Source organism: Cupressus sempervirens, chromosome 1, assembly GCF_028749045.1.
Source record: "Cupressus sempervirens isolate cs-2001-9-10 chromosome 1, ASM2874904v1, whole genome shotgun sequence".
Lineage (NCBI taxonomy): Eukaryota > Viridiplantae > Streptophyta > Pinopsida > Cupressales > Cupressaceae > Cupressus > Cupressus sempervirens.
In genome coordinates this window covers 351,974,307-351,995,847 of record NC_143118.1, presented here as the reverse complement: position 1 = coordinate 351,995,847, position 21,541 = coordinate 351,974,307, and positions in this window count along the sequence as shown.

Genomic DNA, 21,541 nt, shown 5'->3' with positions numbered 1-21,541 from the left:
TGATAGATCCCGAACCCAATCACTTGTAGACTGCAAGGTTTTTCTAGCCCAAAGTGGACCAGAAGATGGAGAATTTTTAGGAGAATCATCAACCTGTGAATGATGACTAGGAGAGGAATGAGGTGAGTCCTCTGAATCACTCTCTACATTAGAAGTGGGGGTAAAAGACTGCTCAGGTGATTCTGACTCATCAGAAGATCTATCATGTATTCCAAGTGACTCCAATGTCAAAGTAGAAGGCAACCCTGTGACCATGCTCTGTTGTTTAAGCTGATGCAAGTAGCGAAAGTTAAGATGGCCAAACCACTTATACCATAATTTACTCACATCATTAGAGTGAGTGAGAGAAATAGATAGAGGATCAGGAACAAAGTGAGAAAATAGATAGAGTCGTGACTGATGATCTGCTCTTCCAACTGCAACTGTAGAATCACTATGCAACTCATGTATCTCCACTAAATCAAGAGTGAACTCAATCCGCTTGCCTAAACTTGTGTGAGTGATCTGGTATACCGATAGGAGATTAGTTAATAATGAGGGTACACAAAGAACATTATGGAATGAGCCATCCCCCACATCAACAGATCCCCTCCCACACACCTCAACAGGAGTGTCATCACGCATCAAAATAGAAGGCATAGTACACGGCTCAAAGGATGCAAGTTCTTCCTTAGATGAAGCCATGTGGTGTGAAGCACTTGAATCAAGAACCCAAGTGGATGGTGAGGAAGCAACTGTAACAAGGGCCTTGCCCTTTCCTTTCCCCTTTCTATTTTCTTTTTCCTTGTTAGACCCTTCATTAGAACTTTGTTTGATAGACTTAGGAACACTGATATTATTCTTCTCAAGAATGTATGTCAAGTGATCAATTTGTTTCTTCAAACATTTATGTTCATCATGACCAACTCTTTTACAATAGGCACATTTGACCTTTTCTTTCTTAGGCTTGTTGCCCTTGGAATATGGGGTATCAATAGTTGCTTTTGAAGCAACCAGTATCTGATCCTTCTTTTCCTCACTATTATTTTGGTTCTCATCCTTACTATTGTTGTTACTACTTTGTCCTTTTTATTCTTTTGTGCCTTGGTTGGAAGCTAAGGCATGTGACTTAGAGGACATAAGAGTGCCCATCTAGATTAGCTTGTCCTATTCTCGAGTGAGATTGACAACAAAACATCTAAAGATGGCATGGTGAATTGAGTACCAAGTGCACCCTTAGTAGCATAGAAGGTAGAGACAAACACAAAATATTCTGAACTTAGCTTAGAGAGAATACTAAGAATCAATTGTTCATCTTTCTTTTCAATTCCACATTGTTTTAAATGCAACGTCCTTAGTGACTTCAATTTAGTGAAGAAATCCTAGATTGTGTTGAAATTGCTTGGACTTAAACTAATTAGTTCATTTTTCAACATATGACCCCTCATTGAATCTTGTGTACCAGATAGTGTTTCTAGATTTAACCATATTTTATTTGGTGTATTCAAAGATTCAATTTGAAATAGAAAATCAAGAGAAACAAACAAACACAATGTTCTATATGCCCCATCACATTTGTTAAACCACTTAGGCTTGTCTTCACCTTTAGCAGGTTCAATTTCAAATCCCATAGTTATCCTATTTAATCTAGCTTTCCTTAAGTGAATTTTCATGCGTGATTTCCACTCAAAGTAATTGTATAGAGTTAGGATGGGCATATTTGTTTGATCCATGATGAAGAAATGCAGAGAAGAAATGCCAAAGAAAATAGTCACGATAATGCCCCCCCCCTTTTCACTCAATCAAAGAACCCCCCTCAAAGAAATATAAATTGGCACTTTATTTTACTACATTTAAAACTACCACTAGAAAGAAATACTTAGTGGTCTTGATTTCAATACATTACAAACCCTCATGAGGAGCATATGTTGAAAGTGAAACTTGGGCACAATAATCAAGAAAACAAATAGCACCACTACGATCTACTCAAAAAATATGCACTTTCAAAAAATGAATCACCCTGATATGAGGTCATATGAGAAATTTATGATCCTCCAAAGTTTTCAAAATGAGAACTGTGCATAGTCATGACTAAGAATCTGTAATTTCTGAACAATTTATGCATGAAAATCGAAAAACAACTTCACTAGTGGATAGAGCACAAAAAAATAGCCAAGGTCATAACAAGAATCATCAAAATCGGAGTCCATATGAGCAAGAATGAGGCATTTGAAAATTGCATTCAAATCTGCAACTGCCAATGGAGAGGGGTATGGTTGTAGCTTTCCATGCTTGATTATGCAAAATATACAGCTTGCATTCAAAAACTAAAAGATACCCAGATAGTTTTTTAGTGCTACGAACAAAACCCATAAAGCATTTTTCTTGCTGATGTACAGAAGATGTAGCTATAGGGTAAATTAGATGCCTTTAGCAATAAAAAAATAGCTTCAAAAACCAAGAAATGACCCCAACAACCAAAAGATGACATGCAAATATTGAATCAGCTTTCTAAGTCCATTAATGGCATACTGGAACCTGCAATACTGATTGAAAATTTCAAATATGTATGTTGGTTGTCAGATTTGAGATTGAAACCCCAAGGAAAAAATATTTTTATCAAAATTTTCTGATTCTCAAGATCATCTGAAGATGCAAGAGAAGAGCATACTTCATTTTTCAAAAAAACTACAATAAGATTTATTAGCCCCCCAAAAAAAATCTCTCAAATAAGGAAACTAAAATCTACTCTTGCACATAAAAAAGCTCTGATACCATGTTACAATCTAAAAAGATTGATAACCCAGAAAACTAGTGCAAAGAATAGATATCTAAATTATGAATGCAACTGATAAAATCAAAATAGCAACATAGAGTTAGTCTCCAAGAGAGTAATGCAAATGTTGGAAGCAAAATAGCATTACGAGGATGCAAATGAAATTGATCACAAATACAAGTTAGGTAGCATGCTTATATAGACTAGGAAGAGGGAGGAGGTGGCAACACCATTAGACTAAAGATAGCAATGTATCTTTCTAAGATAGCTAATAGATGCTCACATTTAGGAAGGTGACACTTCGCAACCACTTTCTAAATAAGACATGCTTTATTAACCTAAGCAAGATTATTAAAAGTGTAGGAAAAAAATAGTAATAAAGGGAAAAATAAATAACCCACTAGGAAATTAAAAAACTACACTAACACATACTCTGCCTCTGCAGTGGATAAAGCATTAACCTTTTGTAACCTAGAAACCCAGCTCACGGCTGCCCCATCAATAGTAAAGATGTAACCTGTAGTACTCCGCCTGGTATCAATATCCCCTGCCAAATTGGAGTGAACATAGCCTTGTAAATTAGTAGTAGGGCCTCCAAAGTGTAAACACTTATTGGATGTTCCTCTCAAATATCTAAGAATTAATTTGGCTGCATTCCAATGCTCAATTCTTGGATGACTCATATACCTGCTAAGGACTCTCACTACATGTGCAATATCTGGCCTAGTACATACCATAGCATACATCAAACTTCTTATAGCTGAAGCATAGGGTACCTTGGACATCTTATCCTCCTCTTCCTGTGTCTTGGGACACATCTCCTTAGTCAACTTCAAATGACCAAGTAAAAGTGTACTGACAGTTTTAGCATCCTCCACAGAGAAAAGTTGCAACACCTTCTCAGCATAATCAGCCTAAGATAGAGTCAATGTTCTATTTTTCCTATCTCTGCAAATCTTCATACCAAGGATTTGTTTTGCTGCCCCCAAATACTTCATAGAAAATGCATGTGCTAACTGCCATTTCAGCCCCTTAATATGATCAATGTTAGACCCAGCTACAAGCATATCATCAACATATAAACATAAAATAATGTAGCTATCATCATCTAACCTCTTACAATAAACACAGTAATCTAAATGACACCTACTGTAACCATGCTCATGCATAAAACTGTCAAATTTCAAATACCATTGCCGAGGTGCTTGCTTCAAGCCATATAAACTTTTGTTCAATTTGCACACTAAGTTCTCCTTGCCTTTGATTGTAAATCCCTGGGGCTGAGCAATATATATATATCTTCATCCAAATCACCATCAAGGAAGGTTGTTTTAACATCAAGCTACTCTAAATGCAAATCTTCAGTAGCCACAAGACCTCCATCCTCTTCTTTTAACCTATACAGCCACTTATTCTGTAAAGCCTTTTTACCTGCAAGCAACTTGCACAAATCCCATGTCTTATTCTTTAGCAAAGAGTCCATTTCATCTTTCATTGCAAACTCCCACTGAATCTTAGTATCTACCTACATAGCTTCATCATAACTTTCAGGTTCACCAGCATCAGTAAGTAAAATAGAATACAAAGAGGGAGAAAATTTTTGTGGAGGTCTAATTTTCCTTGTTGACCATCTAACATTCACTGGTGTGTGTGGTATTTGTTATTGTGGTTGTTGCACATCATGAGGAATGGCTGGAACGTCATCTTTTGGAGTATCATCAAGCACTACATAATCATCTTCTTTCTTTTCATGTTGCTACAATAGATCTTTGTACAACACGTTCTCATTAAATATGACATCCCTGCTTCTTACAATTTTTTGATTTTCAAAATCCCAAATCCTATAACTAAACTCATTAATGCCATATCCAAAAAATACACATTTCTTTGACTTAGCATCTAGCTTAGTTCTATTTTAAAAATCTATGTGAGAAAATACTTCACAACTGAATATTTTTAGAAAAGAATAACTCACCTTCTTACCAGTCCATGCCACCTCTGGAATACCGCAACCCAAAGGAGTAGAGGGACCTCTATTAATCAAATATATAGTAGTATTGATAGCCTCTACCCACATGTGTAAGGGTAACCCAACATGCAACCTCATGCTCCTTGCACGTTCCATTATAGTCCTGTTCATGCATTCAGCCACTCCATTTTCCTATGGAGTCCTTGGAACAGTTTTCTATCTATGAATACCATTAGTGGAGCAATAATCTTCAAATTCATGACTACAATACTCACCACCATTATTAGATCTCAGACATTTTAATTTTTTACTAGTCTCATTTTAAACCAAGCATTTCCATTTCTTAAAAGTTTGAAATACATCAAATTTCTGTCTAAGGAAATAAACCCATACTTTTCTAGTTGTGTTATCAATAAATGTAACATAGTAATGAGAGCCACCATGGGAAGATACCTGAATCGGTCCCCATACATCGGTATGCACAAGCTCTAATTTCTCCGTTTTATTTTCCTTCCCAGTCTTTGCAAAACTCACTCTCTTTTATTTTTCATACACACAACTTTCATAGAAATCCATATTAACACATTTCAAACCCAGTAAAACTTTCTTTGAATGAAGTACTTTCATACCTTTCTCACTCATGTGCCCAAGTCTCTTGTGCCATAGTGTTGTATCAGAATCTATAGCAGCTATTTGTTCTCCCTGCTTAATTATAGCAATTGTTCCTGAACATTCATTTTTCTCTAAAATAATTAAAGTAGAAGGAACAATATGACCTGTACAAAGATATAAGGTGCCTACTTTCACACCTTTTGCTACTACAAGGGAACCTTTTGAAACCTTCCAATATTTATCATTAAAAGCAATGACACAACCCTCATCACTGAGTTGCCCTGCTGAAATTAAATTCCTACTCAGCCTTGAAACATGTCTTACCTCATGTCGTAGCCAATGATTCCCATTCTACAACTTAATCTTAATTTTTCCCTTTCCAACAATCTGATAGGGTTCATTATCCCCCAAATAAACAAGCCCAAAATCCCCTTGGACATAATCAATGAAATAACCTCTATGAGGTGTAGCATGAAATGAAGCACTAGAATCTAAAACCCATGAATCATCAACACTTTCTAAAGATGGAAGCAAAGCGTCCTCTTCGGATTTGTTACTTACCACATTTGCCTCCTTGTCTCCATCTGATTTATCTCCTTCATTTTTCTTTCGGTTCCAGCAATCTTTTTTTTTGTGCCCTGGTTTCCTATAGTACCAGTAGTCATTCGGTCCTCTCAATTGAGACCTCCTCCCCTTTGACTTTCCTCTTGATTTCCCATGATTTTCAAAATTACTTCCTCTCTCAGTCGTTCTACCCCTGCTTTGTGCATTCAAAGCACTTCCTAATGTAGATCCACCTGAGGTTTTCCTACGAGTTTCCTCACTCAAAATAACACTGATCGCATCATCATATTTTAGGGTAGTAGATCCAGAAACAGAATTACTCACAACCATTACTAAGCCATTCTAGCTTTCAAGCAAAGAACACAAAATCAAGAGAGCCCTAATTTTTTTTTCAAAATTGATACCCACAGAAGATAACTAACTAGTAATAGTATTAAACTCATTTAAATGATCTATAATAGATCCACCTTCTATCATTTTCATATTAAATAAATTCTTCATGAGAAATACCGTGTTTGAAGCGGAGGGCTTTTTATATAGTGTCGCTAGGGTTTTCATCAATTCTTCTATCATCTTCAATTTTATAATATTAAATGCCACTGATGGTGCTAGGCATAATTGAATGCTTCCAAGTGTCTTTCTATCCAAAAGATCCAATTCATCATTTGACATAGATCCATGATTCTTGGCTTTGCCTTCCAACGGCTTCCATAAATCTTTCTGATATAGATAGTGTTCCACTTGCATCTTCCATAACTGGAATTTTTTCCCATTAAACCTATCAACCCTCATCTGCCATTTCTCCCACTCAACTGTGAGACTCCTAATCAACTGAGAAACTTTCCTATAGAGGATAACTGAAAAACAACTAGGCTCTAATACCACTTGTTAGGATTAAACCACAGACATAAATAACAATTACATGCAAATATAACCAATAACAAAAAATAATAGATCACACAAAAAAGAACACAAGGCACCAAGATTTAACATGGTTCACCCAATCTTTGGGCTATGTCCACCAAACAATAAGTCCAATATTTTTATGATTCAATGATTACAACCTGATTATAATTCGTAATCCCTTACAACTCAATACCGCCGCAAGAACCAATTTTGCATCACACCTTATGAAACAATCCCTAACCCTAAGATCTTTTATACAAGTATTTTTACTGCTTTAGGGTTATAATTAATAATTACATGTCGGCCCAAAATTATGATAAAATAAGGCCCAAAAAAATTTTCAGCGTGATGCCCCAAGCTCCAAAGAATTTATGAAGTATATAGAGTACTTTCATGATCATTCACCACAATCTAACAACAGAGACCCTCCATCATCCGCAGGCAGCCCGTACCAAGTAGTCTCCAAGGTGCTCTAAGTGCATTTTGAGGTTGATCTTCTAAGGGTCGTAACTCAAAGCTTGTGAGGCCTATTGATGAAATGGTGAATTCTAAAAGACAGTGATGCCGAGGCCTAAAATAACCTATCTCACTTTTTAGAGATCACATCCTGTTTGGATTTAGCATAGTGATCTCGCTCAATGTCAAAACTCGCAGTGTGCCTCAATTTATAGGTGCACCATAGTGTAACTTTGGAACCACTGATCTTGGCATCAAATTTTCAATGCCATTAGCTTTGGATGGGTGGGTGAACCCTAGTAATACCCTTGTTCTAGCCATGAAGATCCTCCATCGTCCGCGGCCACCTCGTATCGAGGAGTCTCTGAGGTGCTCTAAGTGCATTTCAAGGTAGATCTTCTAAGGGTCATAACTTAGAGCTCATGAGGGATATCAATAACCCCTTACCAAGTTTGGTGAACTTATCTAATTAGGAATTTAAAGTTATATCAAAAATTGTTTCAAAATTGCAAAAGTTGCAAAATTAGAATTTCGCAACTTTTGCAACTTTTTCTTGCAAAGTGAAAATGAGTGCAAAGAGTCAGTTAGGGGTTTGAACATGACCATACAAGGTTGGAAACATGTATATAAGGTGTGAAATTATAGCATGCATTAATGAAGCCAGTTTTGTTAAGTGGAGCAGTATGGGTTATGTGAACCTTGTGTACGAGGTTAACAAGTGTCTTTATGTCATGATAGTACTTCAAATTAAATCCAAATTTGATAATAAAAGTTGTTAAAATGTTATTCAAAAATTATTACATTTGAATCGAATATAAAAAACATGATCAAAATTAGTGATATTCCATAAACATGAATGATACACATGATCCACGATAAATTAAACAATACTAGAAACTAAATTAATATATATATCATTGTACACATAAATGATAAAAATATATATCAAAATACATGTATCCATAGATAAATTACACAAATATATATCATAGATCATGTATCCATAGACAAAGTACACAAATATATATCAAAATACATAGATCCATATACAAAATGTGGCTGATCATACCATCAGAATGTGTATAATATCAACATTTCTATAAACAATGTGGCATATGCCATCTCAAAATGTCTCATGACACATCCTATGACAACTATACTATCCTAGGGTGTTGGTGGATCGTCAAAATGCAGCCTCTTCACTGCACTAGATGGATCGGATGCCTCCTACATAAACAAAAAAGGAAAACCCAAAGCTAGACTACTAAATTTATATGATTCTTTGTATCCAACATTGAATTACTCAAATGCATAATAATATTTTATTAATGAAGATTTATACTATTAAAATTTCATAATAAATACCTCTCTCATCGACCTCATGTGCCAATCAGGAGTCCTCTTGTATGCCCTATGCAATGCTCGTACTTCGCTAATTGTGGGTTGTGTATGTTCAAATATGTTTGTCAGATGAATCTAAAACTTAAACTATAACATTATAATTCATAGCATGCTAAATTTTTAACATGTTTTATCATTAATTCAAACTACGACTTACTAGTGTAGGCTCCTCCTCAAGATATAGTGATTGCATCATCAAATTTGCATAACTCTCCCGTTGAACATCATGTGCAGTAGGAGTCTCATATGAGATACAAAATAGTAGTTGCTAATATCACCGAAATCAGTTTTGAATTTATTTATGAAGATAAGGAAAATAAAAAATAAATGATACTTATACATACAATGGGGCTCTCAATGCGAATGGAAATGTCTGAGCGTCTACGACGCAGAATCTGTATGGGCTCATCGATAGTAGCCACACCCTATATACAATAAATAATGTAATTAAATTTCATTACCACAAACATTTTACAAGAATTCATTGATATTTAATCAAATAGAAAGCACCTAATTACCTTTCCTTTGTCAATAGGTGTTGGCTCATCCCCCGCACTTTGTCCCCCCGGGACAGATGATACCTGCAAGATAAAAGAAAGATTAGCAACCATATATGCTACAATATCAAATAGAAAAAACAATGAGAACACAGCATAATGTATTGTAGATGTGTCAAGTGTTGTTGAGGCCTTCCTTCCTTCCTTCACTTCATATTTTTTTCATCATGTTTTTTTTTACCTCTTTTTGGGGGAGGGTTTTTCCCATGAGGTTTTCCCTCTTTCCTCATTTTCAGAGGTTGCATTTCTCTTGCATTGTATATGGGTACCTAACATGGCCTCATTATTGGGATCCATTCTACATTTCATCTTAGTTTTGTGAGCTTAAGGAATTCCCCTAAGTTGCACTTAAGGGGAGGTGTTACAGTAAATAATTTATTATTTATTATTTATTCTATTTACATAAGATTACTTAGGTTAATGCATTTATTTAATATTTAGTATTTAATGCATGTAGTGATGATTTGTTGACAACACGAGAGTTTGTTCCCTTCTAGCGTGTTCCACCTTTTTGTGGAAGGGTGCTTGGTTGTCAACGTTATCTTCTACCACCTTCTAGCTTGTCCTACAAGCCTCCTTGAGGCCTTTATAAGTAGTCTCTCTCTCATTGTAAATTCATTCATTCACATAGAAATTTCATTTTCCTATTGTAAAATATTTTCTCTTGCATTATTTTCTTCAAGCTCTGATACCATGTAGGAGTTGATGAAATCCAACTCTGCAGCTCGCAAAGATCACCTACATGCAAATAGCTTGCTGAAGAGAAACCAAAGGAGCAAGAGTGAGAACATGTTGATTCTCATCCAGACAGTCTGCTATTTCACTTGGATGGTTTGACCACTCCTCGGGCTTATTGGCTCAAATTTTAGACTTTGTTTGGCATAGTGAATGAATTCTAGGCATTGCAACTTGATACAAAGTTGACTTCTTTGACACCTGATAGCTTTTCCACCATTGAGGACTTCTTGATTAAATTCAAATCTTTGCCTACACTTTTGCAGGGATGTGGGAAAACCAAGACAGATGATGAGTGTATCTTTTTGATACTCTCAAAGTTGAGGGGACAATATCAGATCTTCTCTTCCACTTTCTACTCCACTATGGATGCCTTGGGTGACAAACACAAGATGCCTTCATTTAAGATATTTTGTGATCGGTTAACTTGTGAATAGTCCAAAATCAATTAAATGGATTCACTTTTAGGTTCATAGTCAGAGGCATTGCTTGTCAAGGATACACAGGAGCAGATGTCGAAGCAGATATTAGATCCCTCTTCTACTAGTTCATCATCTTCTAAGAAGAAGGAGAAAAAGAAGACTGAGACTCCTACCTGTTCCTATTGTTGGAAAGGATCTCATGATGAGGCACATTATTTTTAGAAGAGATTTGATGGCTATGAGAAACAAATTGTAGATTTGCAAGCTCTTCTTCAGAAGAACATTGTTTCTTCTCCATCCTCTTCTACCTCACAGGGGTCTGCCTTTTAGTCTTCTTCCAAATATTTTCCATCTATATCGGATCTTGGAAAGGGTCATGCATTATAGGCTACCATTGCATATCCTTCATAGGTTCCTTGGATACTGGATTCAGGTGCTTCCCACCATATGACATCCTCTCAAGGTGTCTTCTCTACTCTTGAGACTTCTCCTATTCCTCATATTCTCATGGGGAATAACACTGCACTACCAGTCTGTGGGAATGGTTCAGTTCACATCCAAGATGGTTTATTCAATGATGTATTATATGTTTCATCTTTTTCTACCAACCTTCTCTCAATTTCTCAGATTACACGCAGTGGATCAGGGAAGATAGTTGAGTTCACTGCTGATTCAATCTTCATTTGAGATCGTGCTATAGGAGGTCTTATTGCTACAGGGGTAGTTGATCCTTCCACTTGTCTCTACACCTTCTCGCACTTTGGTCCACCATCTCCATTTTCAAAGCACACTTCTTCTCTTTTGTAGGAGCATCATGTGGTGTATTTAGGATACTTGAGCCTTTGTATTGTTCCTAAGATCCCTATTTTGACTTCCACACCACATCCAGTTGAGGTCTTTTCACTTCAGCAAGATTCTTCTTCTTCTACTCTTCCTGATCCTCTAGCTCCATTCATTGAGCCTCCAGGTGTACCTGTTGCAGATTCTACTATGGAAATTCATGATAGTATCATCACACCTACCTTGGGGATTCCTTTTCAGGATCCTCATATTTTCTCCTTTGAGCATTAGATAGGCCTTCCTCTCATTCAGGAGTTCCCTTGTTTTGTTCCCTTGTTTACTCTACATTGGAGTTTCATTGGTTCGATCATTTCTATAGGAGTTCCATCATTTTGGGGGGCTTTGGTGACTATTTTCATGGGGGGCTTGGTTGTACTTATGGTTTTGAGAGAGCCTCTTGAAAAATTTTCAATGGAAGTTGTCCTTGGGGGGTGTTGTTGAGGCCTTCCTTCCTTCCTTCACTTCATATTTTTTTCAGCATGTTTTTTTTACCTCTTTTTGGGGGAGGGTTTTTCCCATGAGATTTTCCCTCTTTCCTCATTTTTGGAGGTTGCATTTCTCTTGCATTGTACATGGGTACCTAACATAGCCTCATTGCCAGGATCCATTCTACATTTCATCTTAGTTTTGTGAGCTTAAGGCATTCCCCTAAGTTGCACTTAAGGGGAGGTGTTAGAGTAAATAATTAATTGTTTATTATTTATTCTATTTACTTAAGATTACTTAGGTTAATGCATTTATTTAATATTTAGTATTTAATGCATGCAGTGATGAGTTGTTGACAACACAAGAGTTTGTTCCCTTCTAAGATGTTCCACCTTTTTGTGCAAGGGTGCTTGGTTGTCAACCTTATCTTCTACCACCTTCCAACTTGTTCTACAAGCTTCCTTGAGGCTTTTATAAGTAGTCTCTCTCTCATTGTAAATTCATTCATTCACATAGAAATTTCATTTTCTTATTGTGAAATATTTTCTCTTGCATTATTTTCTTCAAGCTCTGATACCATGTAGGAGTTGATGAAATCCAACTCTGTAGCTCGCCAAGATCACCTGCATGCAAATAGCTTGTTGAAGAGAAACTAAAGGAGCAAGATTGAGAACAGGTTGATTCTCATCTAGATAGTATGCTATTTCACTTAGATGGTTTGACCACTCCTCGGGCTTATTGGCTCAAATTTTAGACTTTGTTTGGCACAGTGAATGAATTCTAGGCATTGCAACTTGATATAGAGTTGACTTCTTTGGCACTTGATAGCTTTCCCACCATTGAGGACTTCTTGATTAAATTCTAATCTTTGCATACACTTTTGCAGGGATGTGGGAAAACTAAGACAGATGATGAGTGTATCTTTTTGATACTCTCAAAGTTGAGGGGACAATATCAGATCTTGTCTTCCACTTTCTACTCCACTATGGATGCCTTGGGTGACAGACATAGGATGCCTTCATTTGAGATATTTTGTGATCAGTTAACTCGTGAAAAATTGAAAATCAATCAGATGGATTCACTTTCAACTTCACAATCAAAGGCATTGCTTTTCAAGGATACATAAGAGCAGAAGTCGAAGCAGGTATTAGATCCCTCTTTTACTGGTTCATCATCTTCTAAGAAGAAGGAGAAAAAGAAGACTGAGACTCCTACCTGTTCCTATTGTTAGAAAGGATCTCATGATGAGGCACATTGTTTTTAGAAGAGATTTGATGGCTATGAGAAAAAAATTGCAGAATTGCAAGCTCTTCTTGAGAAGAACATTGTTTCTTCTCCATCCTCTTCTACCTCATAGGGGTCTCCCTTTCAGTCTCCTTCCACATCTTTGTCATCTATATCAGATCTTGGAAAGGCTCATGCATTATAGGCTACCATTGCATCTCCTTCACAGGTTCCATGGATACTGGATTCAAGTGCTTCTCACCATATGACATCCTCTCAAGGTGTCTTCTCTACTCTTCAGGCTTCTCTTATTCCTCATATTCTCATGGGGGAATAACACTGCACTACCATTTTATGGGAATGGTTCAGTTCACATCCAAGATGGTATATTCAATGATGTATTATATGTTCCATCTTTGTCTGCCAACCTTCTCTCAATTTCTCAGATTACACACACTGGATCAAGGAAGACAGTTGAGTTCACTGCTGATTCAGTCTTCCTTCGAGATCGTGCTACAGGAGGTCTTATTACTACAGGGGTAGTTGATCCTTCCACTTGTCTCTACACCTTCTCATACTTTGGTCCACCATCTCCATTGTTAGAGCACACTTCTTCTCTCTCATAGGAGCATCATGTGGTGTAGTCAGGATACCTAAACCTTTGTATTGTTCTTGAGATCCCTATTTTGACTTACACCACATCCAGTTGAGGTCTTTTCTCTTCAGCGGGATTCTTCTTCTTCTACTCTGCCTGATCCTCTACCTCCATTCATCGAGCCTCCAGGTGTACCTATTGTGGATTCTACTATGGACATTCATGATAGTATCATCACACCTACCTTGGGGATTCCCTTTCAAGATCCTCATATTTTCTCCTTTGAGCATCAAATAGGCCTTCCTCTCATTCAGGGGTTCCCTTGTTTTGTTCCCTTGTTTACTCTACATTGGAGTTTCATTGGTTCAATCATTTCTATAGGAGCTCCATTATTCTGGGGGGGCTTTGGTGACTATTATCATGGGGGGCCTAGTTGTACTTATGGTTTTGAGAGAGTCTCTTGAAACATTTTCAGTGGAAGTTGTCCTTGGGGGGTGTTGCTGAGGCCTTCCTTCCTTCCTTCACTTCATATTTTTTTCAACATGTTTTTCACCTCTTTTTGGAGGTGAGGTTTTCCCTCTTTCCCCATTTTCAGAGGTTGCATTTCTCTTGCATTGTAAATGGGTACCTAACATGGCCTCATTGTCAGGACCCATTTTACATTTCATCTTAGTTTTGTGAGCTTAAGGCATTCCCCTAAGTTGCACTTAAGGCGGGTGTTAGAGTAAATAGTTTATTATTTATTATTTATTCTATTTACTTAAGCTTACTTAAGTTAATGCATTTATTTAATATTTAGTATCTAATGCATGTAGTGATGAGTTGTTGACAACACGGGAGTTTGTTCCCTTCTAGCGTGTTTCACCTTTTTGTGGAAGGGTGCTTGGTTGTCAACCTTATCTTCTACCACCTTCTAGCTTATTCTACAAGCTTCCGTGAGGCCTTAATAAGCGATCTCTCTCACATTGTAAATTCATTCATTCACATAGCAATTTCATTTTCCTATTGTGAAATATTTTCTCTTGCATTATTTTCTTCAAGCTCTTACTCCTTCGGTTTCTCTTCAGCAAGCTATTTGCATGTAGGTGATCTTGGTGAGCTGCAAAGTTGGATTTCATCAACTCCTACATCAAGGCCAAATGAAATGGTTGAGCATGGCATCATCAATCTATCTGAGCTCCTCCTCGGTCATCAACTAAACATGAATGAAGATCACATACATGTATAAGTCAGTATGGCTTAAAAATTAAAATTACTCTATTATAAAAATTAACTTTAAATCGCATATATCATAAGAAAAAAATGTATACACGTACCGACACCAAAGGAGTCCATGCCTCTGCATTCCCCTCCTCTCTCACATTAGGGTTTGTAGCCTCTGTACGTGTGTCTATTGTATCCTTGTTTAATACAATATGATACTCAAGAAGATCACCTATGGGGCCTAGGAAAATATTCTTGCACGTAATGCAAGTGTGAGGCACACAAATGTGTGATGAGCTAGCCGATGATGAACTAGCACCAGCATCATCAACATAGGGAGGCAAGACTGACCTAGCCTGAGATATCAATAGGCTACTCAGCCTATGAATGGCTCTGATGGTCTAAGAGCTAACCTCTACCATAATATTAAGATGTTGCACTCGAGGAGAGGGGAGATATCAGTAGGGGGGACAAAAGTGCCAGCTTTCTTTTGCTGAGAAGAGGGTCTATCTTGAGGAGCTCCTAGTCCTACACCCATGTTGGGCTTCATGCTCCAATAGTTCACTTTAAGTTTCAACACAAATTCTGCACATAATTTTCTAAGGAAATAAAATAGCACCTCTAAATTTCTATGTGGAGGTATATCAAAAACCATCCACCAATGATCCCAAAAGTTTGCACATATGGCGTCATTTGTGCACCACTTAATCAATAGTTTGGGTTTTTTTTTATCGACTAGTATACCTGTTTTTGGGTTCGCAAAAAGGCTAGCCAAATCCTCTTTGGTTATATTGAGAGCCGCAACCTCATCATAGTCCAAGCCATCGTCAAACATCTCATGCATTTCATCATGCCAACGAAGAGCGGCATTTTGTTGGTTGGTAAGGGTTTGAATTTTATCCACTATAGTGTTTAATGTGGATAACATAGGAGCTAATGTGAGTACATTATTATATGTTCTTTGCAAAGTCTTCAATTGGGTGAGATTTTCACTTATCAAATCCTAGATTTGAGGAGGGTTTTAAGGGGGTAAAGGATCATTTGGTGGACGATTTTGCGAGGGCACTGGATCCTTTGGTGGGGGGTTATGAGGAATATTATTCCTTGCCTCAGTGTCATCATTTTGATCAGCCATTCCTATTAATTTGCAAAACATAATATATATTAAAAAAAAACCCTTAATTTTAACAATTTCTATTAAAAAAACCCTAAATTCAACTAAAACTAACAAATTCATGATAAAATCTATTAAAATTATATTAAAATTGATTAAAAAAACAAAACAAAAAATACCTAATATCGTATATCTGATCTTGAATCTGATATTCGAGCGCTGAACACAATAAAACCCTATAAGAATAAGCCTGCAAATTGTGTGTTTTTTTATACCTACTGACAGATATTGGGTATCCGATATTAAATTGGATATCTGATATTCGCCACATCATCTCGTGGTTTGAAACACCCCATGGGTCAAGTAGTGTATTTTATTATATTACTATATATTATATTTTATATTATATAATATTATATAATATATTATATTATTATAATATAATATTATTATATTATACTATTATATTATAATATTATATTATACTATTATATAATATATTATATTATTATAATATAATAATAATATTATTATATTATAGTATATTATAATTATTATATTATTATAATAATATTATATTATAGTGTAATATATTATACTATTATATTATATAATATTTATATAATATAATATAATATTATAATATTATAATATATTATATTATACTATTATATTATATCATATTATAATATTATATTATATTATATTATATTTTACTCATATTAATATTTGTGAATGATTTTTGAAATATAAAAATATTAATCTTCATAAATAATATAATATATATTTGTTATTTTACAATTATATAATGTAATAACTAATTTATTATTCCATATATATTTTATATTATATATTTTTAAGTGTTATCGAGTATCTAATATTATACTGGATATCTGATAATATCGAGTATCCAATATCAAATCGGATATCTAATAATATCGGGTATTCGATATCAAATTGGATATTCGATAAGGGTCAGGCCTTACTTTCCAGGTTTGGTACCTAGATAGGTGAAAAAAAGTTGGAGCAGATTTTGAAGCACTTTTAGACATTTTCAAACTCTATTTTTATCACATCGCCACTTTTTGGCACACCATGATCCTGCACATACCCATGATCCTTCCTAGTTGCAAAGGTCACAATTGACAGAGAACCTGACATCATTAGAAAGGCAAAGAATTCAATCTGTAAGTTTGGATCATTGAGTATGTGCATTTTTTTTTTGTGTTCATAATTATTTTCCTTCTATTGGAAACATTGTTTGGGAGCAAGGCAAACTTGTTACAAGACACATTAGTGAATATACAACTCAGTTGGGAGAAATTTTGAGGAGTTCAAACAAAAGATGACAAAATTAATGAGGATCCTAATAGCATTAGCGATGAAACATTCTAATGATGTATTCTTTTTAGTAGACACAGATAATATATTTGTTCAAGTAGTTAAGCCTAGGAAAGCATGGCTTAAACCATTTGATTATGAAGTTGGTAGTGATAATGAAAGTGCAAATATTGATGCACTACTTAAAGAGGAAATTGATGCAGAAGCAAAACCTTTTGGGAGATATGAAGAATACAAGGCAAGAATCACAGTTGGTATCAAAATAGCATCAAAAGAGAAGAAGAGAAAGAACATGATTGAGGACCTAGAAGAGAAGTTAGGCACTCAAAGCAAAGGAAAAGAACCTTTGAAGCTTACACAAGGTCTTGGTGAAGATGAAGATAAAGTCAATGGTGATGAGGAAGAGGAAGAAGGAGAAGGAGATCAGGGTAAAGTACTAGTAGTGGTCACTCCACTAGTGAAGAAAGTTAGAGCTGTAAGAATCACAAAGCCTTAAGTAGAGGAGATTACAAAGAAGTTAGCAGTGACACCCCTCTCTCCTCCTGCACTAACAAAGCCAAGAACTAGGGCAGAAAAAACTAGTGACAAGTCATCTACAAAGAAAGGAATAGTCAATATTACCAAACCAAGTGGCTCCAGTACATAGAAGAAGAAAATACAAGACACTGGGAGCTAGACAAAAAGAAGAAGCTGGTCAAGCAAAAAAAAGTTGAAGGGGAAGATGCAGAGAGTACAGAGTTAGATAAGCTAGGACATCACTAAGTCACAATACTTAAAAGATCAAAGAATATTGATGAGCTATGTGCCAACAGTAAAAGCTCTGTAGGATTATCAAGTTTTAGATTTGTAAAATATGGTACACTTAATAATGATGACAAATCCAAAGTAGAAGAGGCCATGATAGTTATGATGTCTAACAATAAATTGGCTCCTATTGAATTGGAAAAGAAGATTACAATTGATTTGTGTAGTAGATTACAAAGGAGATGGCAACAAGGATTAGACATGGAGAAATGAATAAGAGAAGGCACTTTGGAAAAAAATCGTGCCTAAATTGTCAAAAGATCAAAAGTCAACATTTTCTGAAAAAGAATAGGAACCGTTTTGTTCCTAAGTTTAGAATTTTTATGATTCTTTAGAATAAGATTTAAGTTGTAGTACAACAAAATGAACTGTTGTGGAAAAATAGCTTTGGCTTAACCCCTTAAAGAGTTGAACGGGAGAAAGTAGCCAACACTATGACTATCAAAGATTATCAAAGTGATTAATAAAGCTTAGGTGTGTTGAGACCACAAGGTAGCATGTCACCTATAAATTTTACCACACCTGACACTCTAGTTGATGAGAAATAAAAGTCCCCATACACTAAAGGAGAAAAGCAAGAGGCAAAAAAATCAGCCAAAGAAACTAGTGTAGAAATTTCTACCATAGGTCAAGAAGGACCAAATTTTTCAAGACCTCATATTAAGGGAAATATGGAAACAAGCAAAGGAATAGAAAATATAGTACCAAATGCTACAATTATTGTTTCAAGCATTGAAGTTCACACAAGACCAAGTGGTGACACCCCATCACCTACTCCTACTAGAGCAAGGTCAAGTAGCAACACTCAGAAAAAAAAGTAAAGGAAAGGAAATAAAGGAAATTTCTCTAGATATTACTATTTTTCTAGATAAAGTCATTGAGATGCCAAAATTGGATCTAGAAAATCTTACTTTTGAGAAAACTATCATTCTGGCGAAGAAAAAGAAACAAGAAGAAATGAAAAGAGAACAACAAGATAAACAAGTGTTGCATGACATAAAATATATATTTGTTGATGCATTTGACGTACAAAATATTGATGGGCAAGCCCCTATCATTTCCCTGCTAGTACAAATTTCTGACCAAGTAAATGCTAGAGATATTGAAGTGAATGAGAAAATAATGGCATGGTCAACAAATAAATTTAAGAATAAAGTTATAGAGAAAATCTCTATAGCCATTTCCGAGAGGAAGGTAGAGTTACAGGCATGTGTACAAAATACAGAGGAGCTTGTACACAAGACACAAAATTTGTATAATATCTTATGTGATGTGCCAAGATTTACCAATGATTTTCATGCAAACATACAATAGATTTAGGCTGAAATGAAGCAATCAGGAAGCTTAATCTCATCGTTAGCAAAATCCAACACAATGCATTAAAATAAACTATTATTTGCACAAGGAAATTGGCCGAACTACAAGCAAATTATAGCAACATGTGGGCCAAACTGATCTCTATCCAATCAATGTTGATACATGTTGAACTGTTGTTTTGCATGATGCTTAATGACAAGAATCCTGTCGAACTTCTCTCTTGAAAAGCTAATCTGGGATCAACTCCAAGGCTTCGAGCAATCTTGCAACCTACTAGAATCCGCTCAATTGAAGATAAATGTATTTGTTCATAGGGAGGGCTTTGTTGGTTTTGAAAATTTTGGATAAGATGTAGACTCTACTTGCTATCTCAAAAGAATAAAACACACAAAAAAGAAATATAATTTTCTATTTATTTTCAATAAAAGCAATCTAACAATGCAACTATATGAATTCCTAAATTAACCAAGAATTAGTAAAGCAAATAACGAAGATAGGGTAACAAGAAATTTAAGCAAATGACTTTGAAAAGTAAATTCCTAACGGACATAAGCTATGAGAATAACATGTCTATGAGTTATGCCTTTGAAAAGATAGTTAGGTAACCAATGAAAATAGGAGCAATGCTTCCTTAATTCCACTTATGCAATCATCGATGGGAATTCAGTAACTGAAAGATGTTTCACTTTTTGTCAAATCGCAAGACCACAAAAAGTGTACTCATGTGAGACAAAAAGTTATGCAGAAACAAGATGATCTCTTCCTGAACTAAGTACATTAACAAAATTTGTAAAATGGTAGCAAACACTAGAATTAAAAGATCGTACAATAAAAATAATGCAATAAAATTGTTGGCTTAATTACATTCCATGAACATATATTCACAAAATATAACACACTTAGGCAAGAATCACTACACTCTAAATGTGAGCACCAATAGCATATATTATTGCATCAAAATAATGGCTTGGAATACATGTTACATTCTTGAATTTATAAAAAAATCTTCTTTTCAATTTGTGTTGAGAGTGAGAGATATCTTTATGAAAACATATGCTTCTAAACTAATAAGACAAATCTAATTATGTACAAACTAACTCTCTAACTAGTGCTTAGTAGGATTTCATTTAATGATACAAATATGGATGGAATCCATGTTTACTATGTGTCTATAGGAGTTAAACTATCGTCAGAATCTGTTTCTGATGCATAGAAAGCTCTAAATTTAGAACTAGCAATTAACTATCGGCACACCTTTGACTTCTTCAAAAATTTCTGGTACACCTCAAAAGCAGTGCACCTATGCACCTTGGAAGTAGGTTCAAAAAATGCAAAATTTCACCAAGTGTCAAAACTGAAATTCTAGCTTCTGGGTTTTATTCCTCTTCATACCAAAGTTATGTCTGGGTATTTTCTCTTGCATTTCTCAATAATCTTCGTGACTTGAGCTACATCTTGCAAATCTAAGGCTTCATATTTTTCCTTCACTTTCTGCCTATAGTTGCCCACCTCAATGTGAGTCTCTGCAAAATCTCCGAGTTTCACATCCAAATCTAGTAATGCTTCCTCGGTCTTGAATGCTTGTCTAATATCATCATAATTATAAGCTTCTTCAAAAAAAATCTAGAACTATTCAACAACTACTTCTACCATCATCAATTTGTCTCTTGAATCATCTTCAAAAATATCTAAACAAGCATCACTATAATGTTTCTCTACCTCAAAAAATTTCTCTTGGGTTTGATCCTTGAGCTTATGAATATCTGTGTGTAATGTTTCCATCACTTTATTACCATCCGCAATCTTCTCTATCTAATAATCAATTTTATCTAACTCTTCCACTATATATACCTCATTAACATCTGATACCTTTGACCCTTTATTTATTGTAGTGTTTGTAGGCCCTTGCCCCAAGTATGTACTTCGTCAATCAAACCAAAATCTCGATTCAAAATGGTCACTAGCTTATCTAGATTATTCTACATATGGTGTAGTAGCTTAAGATTTTCCTATATAATTTGTACACCTTTTTCTTCAAAACTTTCTCGCCATTACTGACAAGCTTTCAAAATTGGGTCTAGTTGTATCATCTCCTTATCTCCTTTCTACAGTGCCGCATCAAAAGCCTCCTCGAGATTTTTAGGATCAAAGGGACCAACAACTTCATTCAGATAGCCTTTTAGGATCTCATTCTATTTCTGAAGTGTTATCAATTTTGTCTCATCCTATTCTAAGTGCTTGAACAATTCTTTAATTCAAGTTGTCACCATTAACTTGGTAGTGTCCAATGTGGGTTTCCC